This window comes from Tympanuchus pallidicinctus, unplaced genomic scaffold (assembly GCF_026119805.1).
Source record: "Tympanuchus pallidicinctus isolate F22 unplaced genomic scaffold, pur_lepc_1.0 scaffold16, whole genome shotgun sequence".
NCBI classification, from domain to species: domain Eukaryota; kingdom Metazoa; phylum Chordata; class Aves; order Galliformes; family Phasianidae; genus Tympanuchus; species Tympanuchus pallidicinctus.
This window is the reverse complement of record NW_026294679.1, coordinates 21554111-21576660: the sequence shown is the minus strand read 5'-3', so window position 1 is coordinate 21576660 and position 22550 is coordinate 21554111. Positions and strand designations below refer to the sequence as shown.

The 22550-nt window shown below is 33.3% G+C and overlaps 1 protein-coding gene across 1 annotated transcript in view; it reads right to left on the bottom strand.

The window, feature by feature from the left end:
* RPS24 (ribosomal protein S24) overlaps window positions 1-22550 on the bottom strand; it is a 773435-nt gene that overhangs the window by 713628 nt on the left and 37257 nt on the right. The window lies entirely within an intron of this gene.

Here is a 22550-nt window from a genome sequence, read left to right as displayed (position 1 = left end):
TTATTTCTCTTGATTGAAATACAATATTTCACAGTCTTCTAGATAAACTTGCCATGAATATTTTAGCATATGATTTTACAGCTATCATGAACAGGTGATCTATCTAGGAAAATGCAATATTAATGCACACCTGCATGCCTTATTCAAAGACATTTTCAATGAGTTTGCAACTTGCAAACAGTAATCAAATAAAAGAACAAATTGGAACTGGTTGACGAAAAAGTGAACTGACTGTCATCTCAACAAGAGCTGGATTTATAAGAACATGTTAATAATGAAATATTTTCTGCATTCCAACAGAAACATATATTTAGATCACTGATGGTAATTGTCTTAACTGCTATAGTCAATTGGGTGAATAATGCAATCTAACTGTTCACGGATGAAGGGAATTTATAGCTGTTAATTTATAATAAGTAAAAAAAGAGTTTCATGTCCAAAAATGTAGAAAAATGATTTGCAATATTTCCTCTCTATAGTAATTCATGTGCATATAATGACATAGAAAAACATTTGATTGGTTTAAATGGGGAAAGGAGGAGAGAAGTGATTTGGAGCACAAAGAGATACGTAATCTCATCAGCAATATGCAACAGCTTTAGCTCTATTTACTACCTTGGTCAGCACAAACAATAAGCAACATATTCAGTTACACAATACAATGAACTGAAAGCTGTAATATCAAAATGATTTCTCCTTTCCTTTCCTTGCTGACAGATATGCCACTCATTGCTGTATAGTGGAAAAGGTTGCTAGGTCTCAATGGAAGATGTGAAAGGTATCACAAAATTATTGAAAATGTCTGTTCTTTACATGGTAGGTTACATAGAAAATTGAAAGAAAATCCACAAAGTACTCTCAACACACACACACAAAAAGCCTCACAGAGCTACTGAAATACTTCAGTAAACCTACAAGCATCTCCTCCAAACTACTCTTAAGAAATCTAGATCGAAAGGTTTTGAAATTGAAAGGTATTGAAAGCATTTTCAAAAAAAAACTTCAAAAGAGAGGTCACCATACACCTTTGCTCAAAAATAACTTCTGAAAATTAGGCAATTTAATACCAATTAGAACAGCAGACAAAATGGAATAGTAACAGAAACAGATTGAAGTACTAATGATACATTTAAATGATTAAACCAAATAATGTTTTTTAGATTTACAACTGAAGTTAACAAAATAAAAAGCAACACCCATAGTATTTGCAATACATAGGCTATGGCTTAAGAACTTCAGAAATGTTCTTGAAAATAAAACAAGAAACATTTTTTTCCATTTCTCAAAAGTGTGTAAGCATAGGAAGTAACACAAATATGGATTAAAATCAAGTTTGGATTGTTTTACTCTTTCTAGTTAGTTTGATGGACCTATTACTATTCACATGCTGGCACAAGAGAGAAGAAAATCAAGACAGGAAAGCTGCCACAGCAATTATATCAACTCTTGGTTTTAAAAAGCAGTTGCTACAAACCCTTAGCAACCTCAAAGGTTATTCTATCAAAATAATTCCAGACATTCTGCTCTAACAAAGCAAAACTTTGATATAAGCTATAATAAGGTGAGGAAGCTCACGTACTTCCCTACTTTGTAGTCATTCTGGTAATGCCCAAATGCGAAGTCATCTGCACTCATCTACCACAGCTCTATGCTACTTCGCTTCTACAAAGATGTATTCTGGCAGCTACCAGAGCACAACTGCTGTTTCATGTGTACAGTCCTCCTTACTTTCTGGCAGACAAATGGCATAATCATGGCTTAAGATTTAAATAACCAAATGCAGAAAAGAAAGAAGAGTGCATGGTGCGTCCTAATGAAAGACAGTTTTTTCACCATAATGACATATAAAAATTACCTTGAGAAGTGTTAAGACAAACTAAATTAAGGTCAAGATTACAAGTGCAAAATTGTACTATCTCTTTACAAAGGTGAAAAAATGTCACTGGGGAAAATGTGCTGAAGAAATCAAAAAACTTAGGGAAAAAACAGAATGATATTTTGAATGAAGTGACAAAAATATAGCTCAATATCATTAAAATATTGTTATTCACTGCTATGCAATGATACTGTTCTCTGCTAAAACATGTAGGGAGATCTATGTCTGTACTTGATAGTTGCATTAAAAAGTTTTCACTGCAATTCCTTAATTAAGGAAAATCTGCTAAGCATCATTTATTTATACCCTTTCCTTAAAAAAAAAAAAAAAAAAAAAAGAACAACAACACACTATCCAGCTCCTCTTAGCTAAACAAGTCTTGTTGTGTTGTTTTTGCCAGAAATGTAACATTTTCAGTAGAAAATTCAGATGAATACTTGCTCACATTCTTAGTCTCCAGGAGTTCCACCCAACTGCCAATAGATTTATACTTTCCCAACTGCTTTCAACGCAGTTATCTTTGGGAAATTCTTATTTTCTATGACTACTAAATGAAATGCAATTCATATACAATAATTAAATAAATGAAAAAAATTATTTAGAAGAGATGAGGCTTCTTTGTGCTGCACAGTGAGATAACATTAAACAAAATATAATATTTTTGCCCAAACAGAATTACAATTAAGTGGAATTGAGAAGACTCACAAAAGGGAAATAAAAGCTTTGGAGAAGAGTGATGGAGCATACATTTATTGAAAACTGGCAAAATTCATAGCTATTCAACTTGAAAAAATTGAATAGCTATACAATACTTGATTGCAAACAGCAAAATGAAAATTGATCAGACTTCATTTTTAAGAAAATTGGGTACTCTGCTATAGGAAGCAAGAGGAAACATTATAACAAAATTCAGAACCAAAGTAGATACACTGTGTGTGACACACACCTGAAATCTTTCTGTATCATACACTGTTAAATATTTATTAAAATTTTAATCCTGGCATAAATCATCTTTTATTACTACTGGACTAGCAATTGGAACTTCTACTTGAAAATGTGAATATTGGTTTCAACAAGTACTTGCATTCTCCTCTAGGAAAAATGAATATCTAGCAAATATTGAGGTCTCAGCTGAAAAAAAATTTTGTAGTTGGGCAGCAAGCAACAAGCTGTTGTTCAGACCAGGACTAATAATTACTGCTCATGAAAATTTTGGTATGCCACAAGACGGATTTATTTTAGAGAACCTCTACTGTATTTTCTGTGGCTTCATACTGAATATTATGGACCTATGAACTTACATACTACAAACAAAAAATAATCATCTCAAATATCCACTGAGTTTACAATACGTAGACCAACATCTTGCCAGTAAAAACTTATTCATCCTTACAAGTTTTGTCCAATCTGCTTTTAATCATGTAAACTTAGTCTTTAGCAATCTGGCTGTAGATAGGACTATTTTCTATTGTCATAGTGGCACAAAAACCAGCACATGGTATGGCTGATCAGAAGAGATACAACATTCCCATGACTACTTGGCATTACAACATTCTAAGTGCTCTAAGATAGGCATGAAGATGTCTTGATGACAGCTAAGACAATAGCAAGTGAAGCACGCAATCAATACAAGACCCAATTCATGCCTCAAATACCAAAACTGACCTTTTGCTCCCCCCCTCCCCACCTACACCAATTCTTTCTATATATTTTGGGATGGAAAAAAATTTTGCAGTTTGTGGTTAGTTTCACACAGAGACAAATTCATGGTCTGTTTGTAGAAAGAATCATCTGTCTACCTTCCAGACTCATTCAGATGCAAGGCAGCAGCTGGTCTACTTACAGTTTTTCTTACTTTGCACATAGTGTCAAGCTATCTTTTTGTCAGCCAAGCCTTAAAGTTTACACTTTTTACTTAATAATATCAAATGGTTCACCAGTGCTTTTTTTTTTTTAATATATATATCATTTTTAACTGTAGCAATAGTAAGACTGTATGAAGGGCAGAAATAACACAATAGAAGAAAGCTTAACAGACAACTTTGTCTTGCTGTTTTCCCTGACTTTGCCTCTTCTTAGCAGGCCCAATCCGAAGTTTCAGTTCTTAGCTCTTAGAGATAATTCGTGAAGTATGGAATCCTGAAAGATTAGCGCTTAGCTGTCATAAACTAGTCTTTCCTCACAACACCATTTACAAAACTAGTTGCTTTAAAAAAAAAAAGAAAAAAAAAAGAAAACAAACAAACCACAGGAATCCAGTCCTGGTGGTTCCAAATACAAGTTCTACTCAAACAAAGAAAGCAACACTCCTGAGTGGGGTTTAAAGACTAGCAGAAATGTGTCCCTGCTGTGCAATCCTACTGGCTGGTGTACATGGGAAAGATACCCCCTCCTTTCCTTGCCTCTCTATATATCAAGCTCTATAATGAGGATCCCCATTAAAGCCTATCAGGAAAAGGCTGAAGAAGTTTTAAAGATATAGAATGCAGCTGTATTGATTCTTACATCTAGATGCTGAAATCCATCTCTATATAAATCAATTCTGTGTAAGTTCCCAACAGCTGTGGATATTGGTTTAAAAAAAAAAAAAATAAATGAATAAAGAGAAATCCTTAGGAAGGGTAAAATTTTTATTTATAAGAGAAAAGTCAATGTTCTTGGGGAAAAAAAAAGATGTCACAGAAGTTTTCACTTTGGACACGTGAAATTAAGTTCTTGATTTGATCAGGGAGGAGTCTTTTAGATGACAGCAAATGCTTAGCATTTAAAAGCAATTCTCAAATGAGTGCATGTGAAGTATTGATGTCTATTAGATTTTATAGCTTTATTAAAATGAAACAACATACAGATTGGTTAAACAACAAATCATAAAAGGCTGCTTTACCTTCACAGATAGAAAAGGCCTCAAGAATGCTTTCTCTTTTGAAGACCCACAAAACAGAACTCAGGAAAGTTTTCTTCCAAATATAGAAGTATGCTTCAACTTTCAAACAAAGCCAAAACAACTTTTAGTCAACAGGCAAGCAGAAGAAGTTAAGCCTAAATATTCTATCTTAGCCTGAAGGGGCTTATTCAATAATACCTTTGGGGGAAAAACAAACAAGCAAACATACAAAAAAACCAACAAATATGAACTGATTATATTTCTACTTTTAATGTCATGAGACACTTTACGATATATTTTCAGTTGCGTGCAATACAACTTTTGCCTAAATCAATATTTTCACACCATTTAAGTATTCCTTCCTAATCCCAAGGTATCAGTTTTGAGTATGTTTCATATATGTTTCACAATAATTCCACATTCACTCACTGTTCTACTAGGGATCATGGGCAATAAGATATGGATACAACAGAAAGCATACTTTCTAATAGTAGACTTTCAGTTAATCTCTTCTGGAGTTCATTCTTTTAATATTTATTTACCCAAAATCCATAAATATACTTTACAATAGGTACATATTCTATTCCTTTACATATAGAAGCATATTTTATTTAATGCATGAATTAAATATACATCTCACACATAAGCGTATTTACAAATGCATAAGATTAATCCATAGAGAATTTTAAGATATGGAATGCTACTAATGATGTTTGCTTATGCCTGGTTATTTAAAATTGACAACCCAAGGGTGTATTTTCAATGAGTAAGAAGGTGTGTGTAACATAAGTTCGTTTCAGTCAGGGAAGGAAATTCCTGGATTCTATTTCCTGTTGCATGTAATTAGCAACTGATAAATGTTGAAAAATAATCATTTTTTTGTCCCAATCAAACAATTTTTTCTAACTAATGAAACCAAGCCCTTTTTAGTACATACAAATTTCAAGCAATGAATATAGTACTTGCTTAGACTCTCTGACCTTTACTAGTTCCAGAGTTTATTCAGCACTGCTCATAATTTTCATGATCACAACAGGGTATTAGGAAATTCCAAACAAACAAAAGCTCAGAATCTCAATCTGACAAATATTTCCCAAGGCAGAAGTCATTTTATTAGTTTACTTTGTCTCAAGTAAGCCCTCATGCAAACAATTTCCTAAGCTCAAAGAGAACACTTCCATACTGAGAATGACCCCAGAAATAGTTTTAAATGTGAAAACATATTCTACATTTCCTAAGATTTCCAGTCATTCTGTATTTGTGAAGGATTTATTCTTCTCCATTAAAAAAATGAAAACATAATCATAACCATCTTTGCTCTTTAGACAACATTTGAAATAGTTAATCAGTGGAAAAACCCTTAGAGGCTTGCATTTGTGGTATGGAAGACATTAATAGATGAAACGTTCCTGTCTTGTGAGCTGAGAAGTAAATATTTCAAGATCTGTGATTTTTAAACATCTTTCTCAAGGAATACTACAAAGAGCAGTTAGCATACTGCATCATGCAATGAACTGACAAATATATTATGACAATATCTCATCAAGAGAACTTAGAGTAGAAATATTAAAGATTACACAATCAGACCAAAACTGATGGCATGGTGGAAGAAATATTTCTCAGTACTTTTCAAGTACTGTGAAAGTCATTTCATTATTTGCCAAGTTATACAACCTACTATTTATATCCCAAACTACTAGTTGATGACTAGATGTAAGCTTGAATGGAGAAAAAACAGTGAGTGTTACTACAGTTAGAAGCCAATTTCTCCATCTTGTTCAGTTAGACAGCTTATGGCATAGCTGGTTCTAAGCCTGCACATTCTTGCAACATGTAAGATAAAAAATGGTGAATAAAATGGAGATAATTCTTCATCTTCAAATGAAAGACCCTCTTCCTAGAGTGCTACTTCAATAGCATCATTCTTTCGTTTGCAACTCATGATCACTGGCTAAGAGCTTGCCTTCTATCGACACGCTTTTCAACAATATTTCTCAGTTACTAAGCCATATATGAAATATGATTCTTCACATAAAAAACATCAGGGATTTTCTTCTCATCAAAAATCAATGTACAGGAAATTGCTCAAATTTGTCAGAACAACCACATTTGTTGCTACTTAATCGTTAGATCTAGCCTGAGAGAGGGTCTGCTACACTGCCTTTTCCGGGAAATCAGCTACCAGGTCTAACAAACTAATCTTCTAGAATGCTTTACTCTGTATCAGTTCTCTCTTTCACTCTTTTTTGTTGAAATCACTGGTATAAGCCAGGTTGTTTCGGCCTGTTCCCAAATGTACTGTACTGAGAAATTAATTTCTGGAGAAAGCAAGACAAGACTAATGCACACTAGTATAACAAATGTCAGAAGAAAACCACTAAGAAATTTATGCTTGTACTGAAAAAGAGAGATTTCAAAGTTGTAAGATGTGTGATATGTTTTATATAGAGTCATTATTTTAAAGCTACAATAAAATAGGAAAAAAACAATATAGTATTAGTTATAGTCTGCCACACTTCTGATGTAATCCAGAAAATGTTCCATACACCACATAATATTACCACAAAACAAACAAAACAGAAAAAGTTTTGATAGATATTCATGTTTCATATATGGAGTTCTTTTTACCCTATTTTGCTTATATTCTTCTTCAGCAACAAGCTCACTAAACTTCTACCAGGAATTTACATCACAGAACAAAAAAATTATAAAAACAAACAAACAAACAAACAAACATGCAAGACATAAGAAGCAGAGGCAAGTTGATCCTTAAGAGACGCTGCCTTGGCTTCAAAAAATGCTCAGATAAGGCAGGACAAAACCTTAAGTCATTACAGCAATTTAATTTATGTTCACCAAGCTGTGCAGGACTAGCCATAAATTTTGAAAAACTGGTTAATGATTAATGATCAGTATTATTGAGGTGCACTGTACTTCATTGAAATATTCAGCATCTCATATCTGTGTCACACACTACAGCATTAATAGGATCAAGATGCAACAATAATTGTTTCCATGACAATGCAGTATATGCACTCAGCAGCACCTCCCTGGGTAAACAGTAATCCTTCAGAAAAACAAGAAGGTCATTACAGCAACTTGTCAAATCAATGCAGAGAGTGTCTGAGCCGATTAAGGCATTTTCTCTCAGCTCTGACATAGTGTCAATAGTACTGGGCCACTAGTGTTCAGTCAGATGACTGAAGTGAAATGCCCATCAGTCAAGGAGTTGAGGTGGACTAATGATTCCCTGTGCTGCCTATTAGAACTACATGACAACTCAATCCTGTTTGCTTAAAAAAAAAAAAAAAAAAAAAGAGAAAGAAAGGAAAAAAGTGACCTTGTTGCTTTGTTTGAGGCTGAATTAAATTGACAACAGCAGCTAATCTTTACCTAGGGCGATTAACAGAATTAAAGTACAACAACAAAGGCACACAAGGTTTTATAGTTTATATTCTTGTTTTGATCATGTTTGCAATCTACTTGATTCTTTAGAGTCAAATACAATTTATGTTAAATACATTAAAAATACATTCCAAGCTATGTTTGTAAGGATTTCAATTAATTTATATTTGTAAAGGATTTAACAACTTCTGAGTAAACGTGCAGATGCAAAAAAAGTACCTTAAATACAGGAGTAATGAGCCAGTGGTTTCACCAGAAATAAAAAAAAAAAAGTGAATGAAATAGAACTATTAGATATCTACTAGCCTACATAAGGGGGTCTTACTTCAGTTGTGTAATGTTTGTATCAAATATCCTTTACATTAAAGATGCTTTAGATCTGTTGCTTCCAGTACAAATACATAGTGCTACACTATGTCCCACAATATATAGAGGCTATCATGAAAATGCTTATTAAATACTCAGAATAAAGCAAAGACGTGTAAGCATGTAGGTATAAAAGGTTTTCACCCAAAGCCATTCAAAAATGATCAGTATGATGAAAGTCTTCATGTCTGTATCATGTTTCTCTGCAGTTTATCAGTTTACATTATTGACCTACTCAATCAAAGGGAAGACAGAAGTTACACGGAGGAAAGAATTCCGGGCAGAATGTTTTATGCATGTAAATGAGAAAATCTGATCTCTGAGTAAAACTGAGAGATTTTTTGTTTCAACCTCAAGCATATATTGTTTTAAAGATGTACTTTTGCCAACAACATTTGTAAAAGATTTGAATTGAATTTTGCCAGTTAGATTGCAGAGAAACACGCTGCACTGCTGAGCTTGAGCTGTGGATTGCACTGAGGATAAAGAAGAAATACACAGATGCCCACATCTTTACAGTGAAGATTCAAAGCCTAGCAATGGTGGAGCTAATTGATGTTAGTAAACAATAAATTCTCTTACCAAGAGGGACTATTTTTTTTCTTCAGATGATATGAATGAGAATAGACTAGGGGTTCAAACTGAAAGGAAATCTACCATAAAGATACAATAGAAAGCCTGTACAAAACCCGCTGCAGAGTAACAATCATGATGAGGACAAAGGGGATTTATGTTTACCAAGAAATAAGTCATTGAGAGGACTAAATAGCTCGAGGGACTGGTATGGAGTCTGAAAGCTTTTCACCTCTTAGTATCAAACCGAAATCTAGCCCCAAGCTGTAGCTATTGAAGGTCATTATCATCTAGTGGCTGTTCAATACTGTGAAAACAGTCCACTTCTCACTGGACAGGGAGTCACATTTCAAAGACAGCAGCATTTCTGAGGTTCATTAGAACACATAATTTTGGTTTCAGCATAGAGCACTTTATCAGCTGCTGAGTGTCATGCCCTCCAGAAGTTGACAGATCAGACAGGGAAAGTTTGCAGCACTGCCACAATGCTGGCCATGCTGTATATGACAAGAGGACTTTCATTTCTGCATCTCAGATCTAACAAGCTTTGAACTGTAACCAGACAAGCTAGAAAATATAGAATACATTTAAATATCTCAGAATTTGACTCTGGTTTTATTCAACAGGCAATGAAAATTTTAAACAGTTTGTCACTCATAATCTAAAAACAGGAAAAGATAACATTCTAGTAATGAATTCTTAATCATATTTGTGGTAAGAGGAAATCTTAGACAAAGTATACAGAATCTTGGACTTTCTTCACAAATTCTCAGTCTGTATTCTAAACGCTTTACTAACGTCATATAGTCATATGAGCTTACTTTAATTCTTCAACATCAGGTTTTATGATGTGCATTTCTCTTCACCAACTGAGAGTTCTATTCTTACTTTTATTAGTTTATGTTGCAGAAAAGGTTCACATCATTGCTCATTGTTTTGAATATTTGGGTAGAGCATATACACATCAGTAAACTTGTGCAATTCATTTGTTTTCATTTAAACTAAAAAAAATATTTGAACAAATTTAACATTGTAGTATAAAATTTCCTCTAATATAAAAAAAAACTACAATATTCTTTTGATCTTTTTTACTTAAACGTTTTTCAAAATATACTCTAGATAAAAATCTTTGAAAAATATGGTATATACATGATGTTCCAGTATGCTCTGCTGTAGTTTGATAAAGCACAGTTAACAATATTCTCCATGTCTCTCATGGCAGCTTTTGTAATAGGTACTAGGCCTGTACAACCCAATAGAAAGAATTCAAAAACATTAAGGTTTTTCACTGGGAAATGATTTAATTACTTGTTTTAATTAACCTGACCATGTTTCACTAATCTTAAATTACTTTCTACTCTAACAGTATATGAAGGCATGAGAAAGAACACTAGGAAAAGGCAAGATTTTTATATGTTAATTCTGAAACGCAACTAACACTTCTCCCATTTTATATGATGATTGAAACTCCATTTCAAGTTAGCTGAAAATAATGAGATAATATTATCTATTTCTAAATTCATATTAAAGCTGACACAATAGCAGAATATTCTAAAGGAAGGAAAAGCATCAAAAAAAGCAAACTAAAATTCCAATAACTGGAAAATAAAAAAGCTAATTTACTTAAAATTCAGTGACTTTATTTTTATTAAACATTAGCTCTGAGAAGATGGAAATTTGTGTTTGTGATACCACACAGATCTTAAAAGACAGTATAACGCACTTCTTTCAGTTTCTAACAAGCACAGATAACATCAAAATTGAGTCATTTCCTGATTGCCAGGCAAGAATTCCTCTGGGTACTTCATAATTAACAGTGATGACAGTTACTGTCTCTATCAAGAGATGATATTTTAATTTTCATCTGAGTGGTGCCCTCACACAAGCCAGAAGGAGTAGTGAGAAAATAAACATACGTTTCCTGACGCTTGTATATAAATAAAAGTTAAGATTATTACTAAACTTTCCCATTCCAGATCAAACAAACTGAAATACAAAGAAGGCTTTGAATAATGCCTATTGGAAAAAAACCTTTTCAACAATGAAACTTTTGACATCATACTTTATATATATGCCTAATTAAATGTCAGGTAGTACTGTTTTTTTTTTTTTTCCTATAGTATATTATTATTCCAAAACCACAAAATTTTAGGAGAGACATCCTCTCTTAGCAAGAGTCACCTATGTAAACAAATAGATTTTATCAACAGGTAGCTGAATTTTTTATTTATTTTTTAGTTTTTGGTAGAATATTCTTCTAGAAGGCTTGCAAAATGAGAAAGCTAACAAGAAAAAAAAAAACAAGTAACCTAAAATTATTAGCATAGTAATTCATTTGTGACAAAGTAAAGCCACAGCCAAGCATCTGTTATTTGAGACAAATCCAAATTATCACTGAATACCATCATAGATTCAAAAGATTTCAGGAATTGAAATTAAAAGTTGTAAAAGGACTACCATGAAATACAGAGGAGGCTAATCAGAAAATTGAAAGGAAGAGAATTCGCTTATCATATTTTCTTGGTTTTTTTTTGTTTGTTTTTCTTACAGAAAACATCTGCTTATCTTATATTACCAATTCAGCCTCTTTGAGGTATTCTGATTGCTAAACAGATCCCCAGGCAGGTTCCTCCTGCGTGCAAGGCTTGAGTCCCTCAAGAAGAACATCCAAGCTTTTTGGCCCCATAAATTGTTTGTGAGATTTCTGAAATATAATTTATTTTCTTGCTAGTTCTGCAAAATTCATCACTCAAAGAGAACCAAAGGCTTGTTTTTAAAGCTAATGGCATCCTTTAGAATTCATCATTTATTTAAATGTCTTACGTTCCACATAACAACAGTAAGAGCCTTTCACTTAATATTATTTACTTTTTCTCAGTTATCTCTGAATTTGGAGCTCTGTGCTATTGCAGCACACAGAGAATCACAGTGGGGTGAAAGAGGAGCAGAATTGAAAAACTATACCAACTACATAAAATTCGTGGTAATTAATTTTCCTTTCCCATCAAGCATGTGTCCACATGGCAACCAAAATTTCTTTGAAATAGTACTGATAACACCAGACAAATGAAAGAATCTCCTTAAATTGATACTCAGCCTAAATGACATACCAACTACACAGCAAAAATATAAAATATAGTGAGATATTACTGTCAGAGACCTCAAAAATTGATCTTCAAGAAACAAAGCTCTTAAAATAAGCATTGTCTCTGCCCTGGCAGAATGCACCTTACCTTCAGTTGCAAAAAGAAATACTTGTTTCTTCACTGGAAGAGGACTGAAAAGCCAAACCCAATCTATTCCAACTTTCCTAGCATGACATAACTTAGCCTGTTAACTTCCTAGATGTAGCCACATAAAGGCAATGTAAATTAATTATAAAAGAGAAAGGAGTAGTACACATAAATCTTCAGTAATAATTAAAGTTTTTCTTCATCCTTCATAGTTTCTGGCTTAGCTTTATATTCTCATCAGCTATTTAAATTGTTCAAAGATAGCAGTAGTACTATCTCATATGTGAATACAGATTATTTTCATTACCACCATGCATTGTTTTTCAAGATTGCTACTCCTGCTCTTTTACCACCCATGCAACAGGAAATATAATTCAAAAATTAACTGCTACTATGAGAGTTTTGTGAGTTGTGCAGTCTGATCATGATACGAAGTGGAACACAGTCAATTTCAGAACAAAGCTGAGGTTCCACTTGATGCCAAACTTCTTCCTGAAAGTATGACTAAACACACCTAAGAAATTTCAACACTATAACATAAATAAACCAACAAACCTGTAAAAGACCAACTCTTTGGTTAACAATATTTCAGAGAAAAACTGTAATTCCAGAGATTTTGTAAAACCAAAGACCCACACAGGAAAAGAGAAATTTACCCAAGATAGAGTGATAACATCTTCTATGGAAGAAGAATAGAAACTACATTATACATGGACAGTGAATTAAAAGATAGACGAAAATTAAGATCAACTGATGAGCTTATAAAAGGTAATGACAAGAGGAACACTTGACACTCATAAGCAGTATTCTATGATAAGCACTGAGAAAGAAATGATTTTTAAGTGGAGACTTAACTTTCTCTGAATCTTCAATCATTTTTTAAAAAGAGTGCAATAATCAGACTGATGCTGATGAAAGTTAATTGTACCTATTACGTGTATAATGCTGAGGGTATAACTTTAATATTAAAAAGAACTAAAAAGGAAGTTACTGAGGTCGTAAAACATTTCTGAATATGTCAGCTCAAGATGCTGTCATAAAAATTTTTTTCAATAATAAATCCTCATATGTTCCCATAGGAGGTGATGTAACAGACAATAGCACTGATGTTCACAAAACCGTATAACCCAGTGGGAATCATAATATAGTACTTGTTAAGCATTGGCAAGGTTTTGAATGACTGTAATTAAGTAACCTATTTCTTCCCCTGTATTCCACTGTGACAACTGAGGTCAGCTACAATGTTTTAGTCCTTAAATATAAATGTCAGGGAATGTTGACAGGAAATTCCTAGCAAAGTCTCTTCACCTCTGGAATTCATTTTTCTTATTATAAATATGAAAGAGCCCAGGTCAGTAGACAATTAAGATGTAGAACAAGGCCTATTTCATAATACTTCCTAATAGAGCCATGAGGCTGCCTATGCCTTTTCCTATGCTGTTGCAGCTAATCCATTGCTTAAACACAGTAAATTAAATAAACTATATTCCAATTCCTTGTATTTTAAACTTAGCACATATGGTGAGAAATACACGTTGGTTATTTAGCTGTTTTATATTGTTTGTTTTTTATCCATTAAAAATTACTGAGAGAAGTTGTATTTTACAGAATTGAATGGAAGGCTGACTGAAAAAAAAAACAAAAAAACAAGACACTTGATGTTTACATCTGTAATGAGGAAAGCAAAGAAAATGTACAGTAATGAGGGGTAATTTGGAGAATAATCAAAGTAATATTGTAATGACTACAACAAGTATAACATGCCTGAAGGGAAATATCCTGAAGGGATACGTTGCCTAAAGGGATATGGCCTATACCACAAAAGCGTGGAGCCATTGAAACCCCCAGAGAAGGATGATAATGGCTGTACATAAAGTATAATTTATTTACAATTTGAGGAAGGCTTCCATCAAGTCCCTAATGACAGGCTTACTAGTTACATTAAAAGCTGTGCTGATTCTGATAAAAGCATGAAGTCAATAAAATAAGGGAAAAGGATCTGCAATATAAGTAGAAATGAATGCTGCTTACTAGTCAAAAAGAAATAGAAATCTGAGTAGCAACACAGAGTTATTAAAAACTTGTTCATTAAATGAACTGTCCCATCTCTGATACTGGCAGAGTAGATAACAGCTATGTAAATAAGGCCGCTTACAGAAACTAATTTCTTTTCCTCGTACCTTCACTTGGTAGCACAATCTGATGTGGATCTAACAGCTTCGTTATCTTGCAACTATTGAGACATTATAGAGATTCATTTATATATTTATCATTGCATTTTATTCTTACTCATTCTTTGCTAGTGTACTGTTTTTTGGAGGAAAGGGAATCTGAAAGAAAGTAAGTCTTCTAATTATTCTCACACTGTCAATGAACAAATAAGTTATTGGTAAATACGTGGATAAAGATAAAAGAAGGCGAAAATAAAAGATTACTGAAAAAGTTAATATACAACCCATAAGGAACATCAGTAACAGGAAAGTGTAAATGACCTTATGAAATTTATGTAAGAAATGAGTTTTCTGTCCTTCAGTAATGCAAACCATGAACTACCCTATTAAAACCAATCTGGTTGCTTTGGTGCAAAACTGATGAATTAATAAAATCATCACAATAAACTCCAGATTTATACAAGTTTACTACAGTACTGAAATTAAAAATTACTTCCTCCTTGAAGAAAATTTGTCAAGTTCTTATTAACTTGTGCTTAGATTCTGTCACAGTGCAGTCTGAAGAGCAGCAGTCAGTGGGATACCAGCTATATCTGCTGTTGTGAGATTGCTAAGTCTTCCCATGCATGGAATAGAGAATTTAGAGATTTCACTTCAGGTTTTCAATATCAGACTTAGAAGGAGGCTCCTGAAGATTAATCAGTAATGGATATACAGCTTATTTTATTATTTTTAGTCTAGTCTCTTAATGTACATATGTCCTGAAAACTAAGCCTAACACATTCAAAACTCTGTTTTTTGTCTGTAAATTATTATAAATAGAGAAATGTCAAAGAAATGGGATAGTCTGAAGAATAGAACAGTCTGTGCATGAGGCAGGAAGTAATTGTAGTAATTAGTTTCTATGAGCAAGGTGCTCTGGAGTTGTTGCTTCTTCTGGGAATGTAATAGTAATGAAATGAGCAGAATTGTTAACTTTGGGTTATAAGCAGGACTGAAACTTTCAATGGAAAAAAGCAGTAAAACAAGATAGAGGAAGTGATTCATAGGTAAATAAGCAAGCTAGTAAGAAAAAAACACCCTGATCCTAAAACTCAAAAACTAAACAGACATACAGACAGATAGGAGATTGGAATATCAGAGGAAAGAGATGTAGATGAATTATTGACTTTAGAAGACAGTAGAAAAAGACGTAACAAAAACAGATAGCCTAGCAATCCCATGAGCATTCATAAAGACTTTTTCCACTCATGTGAATGTACTCTTTGGGAGCAGTAAGGCAGCAGGAAACAGGGGAGACATTTATTTGAAACTGTAAAAAGTGAAAATAAGAAATACTGTAATCTTGAACATCCATCAGAGCATAATTGTGGTTTTCCACTTAGTGGCAAAGTATGACTTTCTGAAGGCTGCTGGAAAGATCACTGTTTCACAAAGGTGGCTCTGATGAAGACCAATGGTCCTAGTGTCCTAGTAAGAAACTTTAGTATCTTTTTTTTCATTCACCTTGCCTTCTTCTCTTGCTATACCAAGCTACCAGTTATAAAAGCTTGGTGTAACCCCCAGAGATTATAGAGAAAGTGCATTAGACATAAGGAGGGCAAGGCAGACATTGATTTTGGCAGTTTCTGTGAACTGATGAACAGTAGCAGCAGCAAACTCCCTTGATGGACCAAGAGGAATGCATTCCCCTTTCAATTCACAATGCATACAGTACGATAACAATCAACCTGAGTTACAAGTTCACAATGTCTGTATGCCAAATTGGAAATTGGCATATAAATAGGTAATATTAAAGTTCCATTAGGGAATTTTTTTTCCACACTTCTGGTTTATGTTAAGTCCGTATCTATCCCTACAAACGTCCTCCAAAATAAATTAGAGTTTAAAAACTTTAGACTAACTGAATTAAAATTTAATTGTCTTTTCCTAGCTGAATGATGAAAGAATACTAGAAGCAGGAAGGAGTGAATTGAGTACTTTGGATTCTGACTTTGATATTCTTACTGAATGGAACACACAATTAAAATAGCAGTCTTTTCACACTGAGATATTCACATTAACTACAGTAGTTTACATAGAGCCAAAATTCTCAGCCTAGATGAGCAAAAATGAATTTTCGCAAAGTGTAAGAGGAAACATAACACAAATAAAAAACGGTGCAAGTCAGAACACCATGCTAACTCTGAAAGAAACTTAGATATAGACAGTAAAATCCAGATCCACACCCACAAAAATATTCATTTAAGAACAGTCTCATCTTACAGCATTGCCATGAAATACTCTTATTTTCTCAACAGTGTAAGCCATGATAGATTTAAGATCTGCAACAAGCTTTTGCTAGGCTTGTTATAACATGATGTCAAGTAATGAATTCTACTTAATTATTTTCCACTAATATCTTTGTGTGCATCCTCCTTTCTGCCAAGCTACACTACACAGCCAGTAGATCCATAATTTATCCAGGGGTCTTCAGTAAATCATTATATATACTGGAAACAGAACTCATTAAAAGCAAAGCAAAATAAATAAGAAAACATAACTTTTTTTTTTTTTTTTTTTAAATCCTTCTTAGTAAGGAGTCTGAATCAAGAGAAATTTGCCTATTCTTTGATAATAGTGTGAACTAGTACCAACAATAGTGCTATTTACTTGCAAAACAAGTGCTTCACATGAGCTACCAAAACAACTTGGTAACCATAATTCAAAGAAAACAATATATACAAATTAGTCCTTCACCATCCCTATTTGAAACAAGAACATTTCATGAATTCGATCCTTAGTCGCCATATTATCCCACACTCTAAACAGCCTTCCTCCTCCTTCCCCCCCCCCCTTTGGATTGTTCATCACAACATTAAAGTATTTCCTCTTTATTGTAGAAATTTTCTATCTTTCAGTTGCAAAGTAACGGTGCGAGTAGACACTGACTGACAGAGTGAACATTTCAAACTACTGGGAGCATTGGATGAGGCAAGCATGGAGGCATGGAGTGGACAGGTGAAGCCATCAAAATTACAACCACAAAATTCACATCACTCTTTGGCCTGACACAGTACAAAGCATAATTGCATAATGCTCCAAAATTCTCTCTGCAATCCAGTACTCAGGATGTCATACTAAAATAGTCTAAGCTGTGGTTATGATCTCTGATTTACATAATTGTTCTTCAGCCACAGAGAAATCCTTTTCTTTAGCTGGAAATCAAATACGTTCAAAAGATATTTAACTACTACACAGATTTATGTCAAAAATAAATTGTTTAATCCATAAATTAAACAGACTTTTTCTAAATCTAATGGCAAAGCACTGATTCATTTCCTTATTGAAGCACTTAAAACTGTTGCCTCCATTACACTTTTGAGTGTTCCTTCCTCTTACAGCTCCAAGGAGCTTAAGGAGGCACTACCTCATTTGCCTCAATTTTATATACAGCTTAAGAGAATGCAAACAGCAACATTATCTGTATATTTCTGATATCACTTCTATTTTCTTCAAAGAAACAGCAACAGCATCTTGAAAAGGGTATCCTGGCAAAGGAAAAATTACCCAGTTTTTTGAATGTCCCATGATACCAAATGATCTCTTCAGAATGACTAAGTTAAAATTAATTCTCCTTGTACTCCACCACAAATGCATGTTCTCTAAGATTATTTTTAGAAAGTTTGAAACCAATACACTGTAACAGCTCATATATCAGAGTTGCAAACAGTTTTGCAAACAGTTATTTTAATTGACTCTCAAAACTACCAAGCCTAAAAAGCTACAGGGAAAACAGCCACAGGGAATAATTATGATTTCACTAAGAATCTTTACTCAGGAGTGCTTTCACTAAACATATAAGCAATTGGGGAAAACACAATAAAAATAATTAAAATTTAGATCATATTAAAAGAGATTATTTGGCATGGATGAGTTGAATGGTCACAAATGGGAAACTGAGGACCAAGAAGGGATAAGAACCTGAGCAGGTTCTTAGACTCTGGAGTGCTGAAGTTTGCCCAGAAGAGTTATTTGCCATTTGATTGATCTAAGTTACAGAGATCTGTTCACAGATAAAAGAGCTATTGCACCTGAGGAAGTACTTAAATACAATATATAAATGCATTGTGATGTACCATGTGGTACACAAGTAGGTGGCAAGCATTTACAGTAGAGAGTTGATCAAAAATGAGAAGGCTGGAGACAAGAATAAGTACTATTTACAAGAACTGTATGATCATATTCACCTCAGGAACCAAAATGGTTGATATCAGCCTGTGACATTAATCTTGAGATGGATGTTATAAGTGATAATGATGAATGTAATCTACACAGCCAACAGCTTTACTAGCAAGGTAAATCACATTCAGTATTTTCCCACTTTTGAAGGATGTGCGCTAGGTATTAATTTACAACCTTCCATTGCTCTTATCTTATAGGCCAGTATTATTCATGAACTAATTTTTAGCCTTTATATTACCATGTTATTCTTCTGGATAGTATTTCAGCAGCACTGAGCATACTCAAGCTTTTTTAGATGTTGCCAAACATTTCCCCCATAACGAATTCACATGTGAACTATATTTGGGCCCCAGACAACAAAACATTTCCCAAAGACCAACTGATATAGGGGAAAGAGAAGACATAGCTGTCTTCTGAAATGGCAAAATAAAACAAACGAACTCAATTATAGATACTTTTGTTCAGAATGTGAACATCATTTGTATGTCAGAGGAAGAGATTACCGGACTCATAATCAAATAAGTTCCATCTACCACCAGTTCTCAAAAAATAATTCAAATACATAAAAAACACAAACTTTTCACTACATTCACACAGCTTCTGGTAATGGACTTGATAGCGTTTGATTTGGTGAGAGTTTCTCATCTGAATGGATTGATTTATTTCCTCCTCCAATACCTTTTCAACTGAAAAGTCTTACCCAGTGTAGTTTTCATTTCTGTTCCTTAGAACATTCAAACGGACTTCAATTTTCTGAAGTTTTTTCCTTTTCTTTCTTTTTTTTTTTAAAGTTAGAATATTCAGCACAGCACACCAAAATGTAAAAATGCTAAAGATACAGACATACCATGGATTTGTAGAACAGCCCCTTTTGCTTTTTAATCTTTCCCTATTACATCCTAATACTCTATTCTTTTTTCTTCAGCATCACTGGGAACAGAAATGCCATTTTCATCATTTATGTATCACAATACCAAAGTCTTGATTCTTCTTAAAATACCTAGATCATATTGTTCCAGATTATGTATTTTTTTAGAATTATTGATTGTTAGCTTAACAAACAACAAAAAGAAAACAAACCCAAAACCAAATAAACAACAATCCCTAAACAATTAAAAAAAAAATTCTGCAAATGAAAGTATTTTGCTATTTTGTCTCCTATTAATATCTTGCCATGATATTTAGTTTGAATGTTATCTGGAACACAGTAATCAGTAATCTGTTGTTTGGAAATCTTGTACGGTTGTTTTTCTGTTTTGGGGGTTTTGTTTTGTTTTCTTTAAACATAGACACTCTGTATATAATAGACAACAAGATTTACTGAAGATATCAAATAAGTGTTCAAAATACATTTTTTTTTTCAGTATCCTCTTAGAATTGCTCACGAGACATGAGCAGTTGGGACATGAGTTAGCAGAGGGTTATTAGGGTAGTATGGTTAGGTCATGGTTGGTCTTGATGAACTTTAAGGTCTTTTCCAACCTTTGTGATTCCATGATTCTATGTAACTAGCACAAACTGCCTTATTTAAATGGGCAGCATTAGACGTGTTTAATGTCTGAGTTTTTCCACTCAGTTATATGACTTAGTCCTAAACAAAGCAATCACCTTTTTTTTAATTAAAAAAAATAATAATAATACTTTCAGGAAGAATGTCTTGCCCTAACTCTACATTCTCATGCTGTTGTGGACTGTAATTTTTTTATTAGGATTTTAATTGACAGCCCTTATGACAACAATAGTAAATTTTTTTCCACTGATTTATTTTGCATAGACTACAAAATTTTGTTCTGAATCTGATAATATATCTTTCTCAATCTCTTTCTCTTCTTCAGTACCAAGGGCCTACATTATCTCCTCTCACCATTTTGAGAAAATACTAGCAATATCTTATTTCCCTCTAAAAAGAATCGGAACAATATTTTCCACCAAATTCTGACTCCTGAAATAACACAGGACTGCATGATATTTATTTCATTTAGACCACTAGATTCTTAAGAAACAGCAGCTCTTCTTGGTCATGACATATCTAGGCAACATCTGAAAGCACAAAATGTTTCATTACCAAGTCTTCTGACAGCTCTGTTCAAATTGAAGGCATATATCAAAATTTCTAAGATTCTGAATGGCTACACAGCAATAGCTATTAGGACATGGACGTGTGCCAGATTCTGTATTTATCCCATTACTGCAAGTATACGTACCTTATATTGAGAAGTTACAAGAGAACATCATTGATGATTAAATGAATTCTTAATTTAATGACTATACATAAGCATCATAGCAAATAACAGTTGTATATCTACAGAAGGAAACAAAATAACATAGTTCTTTAATCTTATGTCCAATAACAATGTGATTCAGTGCAAGATAATGTATCAAATAGTGTGTCCTACTCTTTTTTGGACATTAATCCTGACAGAAAAATCTTTAGCTTTGTATGGATTAGTCAATGCAAATTCATTAACTACTTGTCATGCTTCTAATACAATCTGCCCCGACCCTAAAGACTTGACAGTGTGGTGTTAATCAAATCTACACAAGATCCTATACAGACAAACAATCTGTTTGAAATTATACACAATTTTCCCCCTAAAAATAAGAGACAGTAGAACATACAGGAAGACCTTGGAAAGTTTTAAAAATTCTTTAATGAAATTTTCAGCATTATACGTTTTAGACTTGCCTCTAGAAAATTACCACTTCTCCAAATCAGTAGATCAGAGTTTTAAATTAAAAAGAATAAAAACAGAAGTTAATGGACAAGTTTCACCACCACCCTACTCCCCCAGACACCCCAAACATTTTGGAGGAAACATTTGAGGAATTTTTGTAATTTCAGCTGGCTAATCATTTCAGCATTGCTTAGAACTTTCACAGTCTTGCATTCTGAACAAAGGCTGTATGATGTGCACATCCTATCCAACTACCTTGAACTCCTAGGCCAAAGAAATCAGATACCTATTTACTATTGAATTAACCAACAACATTCTTTATCTCAAGACTGGTTATCAGAGTTGCAAGCCAAAGAGGATCACATTACCTCCCCTTTCCCCCCCTCCCTGTGTTTCATAATAAAATACAGTGTTAGTTGTTTTTTGTTGTTTTTTTTTTTAAAACAAACACAGTTCACAGACATGTACTGAGAACTGTGTTTGTTTCTGAGCCTTTTGAAAATTATTAAGTAAATTATTAACAGTATTTGTCTAATTAGTTTTCTAATTACACTCCCAAAAAGAAAAGTAAATAATGGCCTTGTGATCAAGATAATTCCACTTAGTAAAAAAAAAAAAAAATTCTATGTTTTCATTTGCAACACACTTCAATAAGAATAATTATTTACATTGGCTTTTATTTCAGATTTTCATGTCTATCTTCTGGTTCCAGGACTTTACATTTACCCCTCTACCCTCTACTTGAAATATGAAAGGTTTCTGAATTTATTTCATGCCTACTTCTCTTACCCTTACTGAATTGGTATATTTTAGAAGTTGTATATTTTCAGACTTGTGTAAGACAGCCATATGTGTTCAGTTTCATAAAGTTCTTTACTACAGATGCAACTAATTAATGAGGAAATACATAATTGGTTACACCACTCAAAGCATAGTGCTCCTTATTTCATTACTGATATAATAATTTATACTTTTTAATATTCAGTTTAATTGTATGATTCTGAACATGTTTCAGAGTGTATAATTGACAGAAATGTATATTAAAAACATTATATAAATATTAAAGCCTTCCTCTGTAAATCCTAGGGTATCAGAGAGTAGAACAAAATAAGAAATATTTCCCTTACTTTCCTTGAAATTATA